We start from the raw sequence: 4,941 nt of genomic DNA, 5'->3' as shown, positions 1-4,941 counted from the left end.
GAAGAGAAGGACTAAGAACTGGTGGCCAGGAGCAGACTTGCAGAATGTGCCCTTTGGAGATGTAATTTATTATATATGCCTGAGTGGGTTTTTTTTAAAAAAAAAGCTAAAGTGGATAAAGAGAAATACTTTTATCTGATGGTATATGGAGGGGATTATAATCAATGTAATGAAACAAGTTATAGGAATTGTTGAATGTGAAACTGAAAAAAAAAAAAAAAGTATTAAGGAGTTTTCCATCCTCTTCTATATTCTGGAATAATTAGAGTAGAATTGGTGACAGTTCTTCCCTGAATATTTGGTAGAACTCACCCATGAAGACATCTGGGCCTGGACTTCTATTGGTTGGGAGTTTTTTTATGACCTGATCAATTTCTTCTTTTGTTATAGGTTTGTTCAAGCTTTCTACTTCTTTCTGAGTAAGTTTAGGTACGTCATGTTTAGGTAGGTATTCGAATTTGTTGGAGTAAAACTCTTCATATTACTCTGTTGTTATCCTTTTGATTTCATTTGCTTCTGTTGTGACATCACCCATGTAGTTTCTAATGTGAGTTATTTGTGTCCTCTCCCACTTTTCTTTTGTTAATTTTGCCAATAGTTTTAATTAATTGATTAATTTTATTAATACTTTCAAAGAATCAGCTTTTTGTCCTGTTGATTCTTTCTATAGTATTTCGATTTTCTATCTCTTTTATTTCTGCTCTTATTTTTATTATTTCCTTTCTTTTGGTGACTGTAGGTTCCCTTGGCTGGACTTCTTTCAATTGTTGAAGATGCTGCATTCATGTGTTAATTTTGGTGCTTTCCTCTTTTTGGATGTGCATATTTATTGCAATAAACTGTCCTCTTTGCACTGCTTTCGCCATGTCCCAAAGATTTTGGTATGTTGTGTTTTCATTCTCATTTGTTTCTAGGACCTTTGTGAATTCATGTTTAATTTCTTTTACCCAGTCGCTTTTCAACAGGGTGTTATTCAGTTTCCATGTATTCGACTTTATTTCCTTGGTCTTCTCATGGTTGATTTCTAGTTTTATAGCATTCTGGTCCGAGAAGATGGTCTGTAGAATTTTGATGTTTGTAAATTTATGGGGGCTTGCTTTGTAACCTAACACATGATTAATCCTGGAAAATGTTCCATGTGCACTGGAGAAGAATGTATTGTGCTGTTGTTGGATTGAATGCTCTGTACACATCTGTGAGGTCAAATTGGTTGATTGTGTATTTTAGTTCCTCTACAACTTTGTCGAGTTTCTTTCTGGTTGTTCTGTCCCTTTTCAAAAGTGGTGTGTTAAAATCTCCCACTTTAATTGTAGATTTATCTATTTATTTAATTCTAGTAAGGTTTGCTTCATGTATCGTGGTGCTCTTTCATTGGGACTGTAGATATTCATTATAATTATGTTGTCTTGCTCAATTGACCCTTTGATCATGAGATAGTGTCCTTCTTTGTCTCTTATGCTGGTTTTTATAGTTTTAAAGTTGACTTTGTTGGAGATTAGTATTGCCACTCCTGCTTGCTTATTGTTGCAGTTATTTTGGTAATTTTTTTCCATCCTTTAACTTTTAGTCTGCTTTTGTCTTTGTGTGTAAGATGTGTCTCTTGCAGGCAGCATATTGAAGGTCTTGTTTTCTTATCCATTCTGCCACTCTGTGTCTCTTCACTGGTGCATTCAGTCTGTTGACTTTCAACGTAATTATCTATAGGTATGAGTTAATTGCTGCCATTTTGTTACTTTTTTGGTAGTGCTATTCATTCTTTTGTTCTACATAACTTCTTGTGTTGGGTTTATGTTTTTGTGCTATTTCTTGTTGGTGTCTTCTTAGTTTTCACATTGGCTTGTTCTGCTTGGAAGTTCATTTTTACGGTAAGTTGTGAAGTGTTTACTTTCTTTGGGGTTACCTTATAGTTTACTAATTGTTCTCTCCCTTTAAGAGAATCCATTGTATCCTGTAATATATTTGACATCCTCACCACCTAGATCTCTGTTGCTACATTGGTCCCTTCTTTGACATTGATATAATTTTGATCTTCGGTTGACCTCCCAGCTCCCTTGAGTTCATTGTTAAAGTCTTGTCCTGTTCTGGACACTGCTATCTGTTGACTGAGTACCAGGCGGTGTTGCCACGCCTGTCAATCTCTGGTTGTTGTCTGTTCTAGTTGGTTTTCAGTCCACAGAACTCCCGTGAGGATGTTTTGAAGTGTTGGGTTGGTTTTGATAAAATATCCCAGATTCTGTTTATTGTGGAACGACTTGATTGCACCATATTTGATTGATAGTTTTGCTGGATTGATGATTCTTGGTTGGCGGTTTTTTTTTCTTGTAGGATTTTGTATAGGCTTCACCATTGCCTTCTTGCCTGCATGGTTTGTTCTGCATAGTCAGAGCTTAATCTGATTTGCTTGCTTTTATAAATGACAATTTCTCTTTTCCCTGGCCACTTTTAATATTCTTTCCTTGTCTTTGATTTTGGAGAGCTTGATTATTATATGTCTTGGTGACTTTATTTTGGGGTCTATCCTTCCTGGAGTACGTTCGGCTTCTTGAATGTTTATCTTCACATTGTTTACTCTGATTCTTCCTGTTCTGGAATGCCAATAATTCTTAAGTTGTTCATCTTCATGTTATCCAGCATGACTCTTAGACTCTCTTCAGTTTTTTTTTTAATCCTTTTTTTCCACTTGCTCTTCTATCTTAGCAGTATTGAGAGATTTGTTTTCCAGCTCATTAGTTCTGGTTCCATCTCTTCTATTCTGCTCCTTTCCCTTTTCAGTGTATTGTCCATTTCTGATATCTTATTATTAATCATCTGGACCTCTTTTTGCAGGCTTTGAATTGTTTTCATTGCTGTATCAATCTTATTTGATTGCTCTTGTAGTACTTTGCTGACTTCTTCCTTGTTTCCTCCACCCCTTTTGGAACATTTGAATTTGTTTCAATATCATTCTTCTGAATTTTTTCTCAGGCATATGCAAAACCTGCTCTTCCTCTTCTAGAAAGCCCTTGTCTGTCTCCAGCTCATTTGTCTCAGCTACTATCTTCTGTTTTTGGACATGTTTTGATATAATTTGTTGTTTCTTGTACGTCCTTTCCAACAGTTATGTGTTTTATTTATGTTGTTTTTTAAAAATACTGAAGTGGATGTTTGTTGGTGCTTGTTATTAGGTTTACTGGGTGTCTCCTGGTGAATATCATCAGGAGAAAAACTTCCCTTTTTGCATGTAATGCTTAACAAGTGTTGTTGGCTCTCGTCTCAGTGGTTGAATATTATGGGTATGCTTATAGCTTGGCTATATGGCCACGATTGCTGTCTCTTCTTGGGTAGCATAGGGAGAAAAAACTCCCACCTCCAGGAAAGATTTGTGATCAAAAGGACCAAAAGCAGAAGTAATATAAATGCAGACACAAACACCACCACTTTGCAACAGAAAAAAGCTGTGGTCAACCCTCCCATGCTACACAGGCAGTGTGTGTGCAAAGTAGAATACTCTAGTAGTGGGTGAGGCTGTCTGCTCACTCAGGCCCCTCCTCTAGTCACTATAGTAGAGGTGCCCAGGTAGATAGTGAGAAGTTAATGGGAGAAAGATTGTCCACTATTTTTGTCTCTGAAGGTTAGTTAGGTGTCTGCGTGTGCACAGTGCAATTCTTGAGATGGTTGAGTCCTTTTATGATGGGGTTTTACAGGTTATATTATAAGGGTCCTGCACACGGAGCTCAGGTAGCGCAGTGGCCACAAATGGGGCCACAAACCGCAAAGTCAGCAGCTTGAAACTACCAGTCGCTCCATGGGAGAAAGGTCAGGTGTTCCGCTCCTACAAAAACCCACAGCCCCAGAAACCCCACACAGGGCTACCTGGAGTGGGAATCGACTCCAAGGCAAATAGCCACCAAGGGTCTTCCACAAATAAATCTTAGCGCTTTGTCTCTGCGGCTGACGTCATTAGTGGCCGCCAAGCTCCTTCTCTCTGTACCATGGGGAAGCTGCAGGGACAGGGCTGTTTTTTGGGGGTGCACATGCACCCACCTGATGGCGTCCTTGCTGAGCAAAGATGGTACGACAGGGAAGATGCAGGAGAAATGTGTAGAGTCTCCCACGTCTCTTTTTGTAAGTGTCTCTGTGCGGTTTTTAGAGCTGGTTCACTGAGCTGGAATGGCTGTAGCCCTGCCCTCTAAACTCTGCCAGGGCAGGGTGGCCACAGAGGGAGTCCCATCTCCATATTCCTAACTCACAGTATCTTCCTTAATATGATTTTTTCACTTACGAGTGCGGGAAACTGGCATCCTGGACCTTATGTTAGATCTGGAGCTCTGGAGTTGTTCTTTGAGGGCTTTCTGTATGAGATCCCAGACCCTCTGGCATGGAGACTTCCCTATCTGACTTCCTCTACTGCCACTGAAATTGGAAGTACCCTGAAACCAGCTTTTTACCTTTGCTGCTTAGCTGCTGGTTTCTTGTAGTTTTCATAGACTTTCTCATTCTGTTAATGCTGCCACAGTTTTTCAATTATTGCGTTTCAAGGTTCTTAATTTGGCTTTTCCATTCATATCTAATCAGTTATCAAATTCTGCTCTCTTTCTAGTGCATGACAATTATGAAACCTCTTTGTCCATTCTATTATTATTATTATTATTGAAAGTAAGTATTATCATTGGCTGAAACTATCCTAATACTCAAACAATCAAATTACTTATTTCTAGCTCTTGATCAACTATCAACACTCGCGGAAGCAGCAGTCAAGAGATCAAACAACGTATTGCATTGGGCAAATCTGCTGCACAGGAACTTTTAAAGTATTGAAGAGCAGAGATGCCAGCTTGAGGACTAAGGTGTGCATGACCCAGGCCATGGTGTTTTCAATAGCCTCATATGGATGTGAAAGCTGGACAGTGAATAAGGAAGATCATAGAAGAATTGATGTCTTTGAGTTGTGGTGTTGGAGGA

This window comes from Chrysochloris asiatica, unplaced genomic scaffold (assembly GCF_000296735.1).
Source record: "Chrysochloris asiatica unplaced genomic scaffold, ChrAsi1.0 scaffold00068, whole genome shotgun sequence".
Lineage (NCBI taxonomy): Eukaryota > Metazoa > Chordata > Mammalia > Afrosoricida > Chrysochloridae > Chrysochloris > Chrysochloris asiatica.
The sequence above is the reverse complement of the archived record's forward strand: the minus strand, read 5'-3'. Positions refer to the sequence as shown.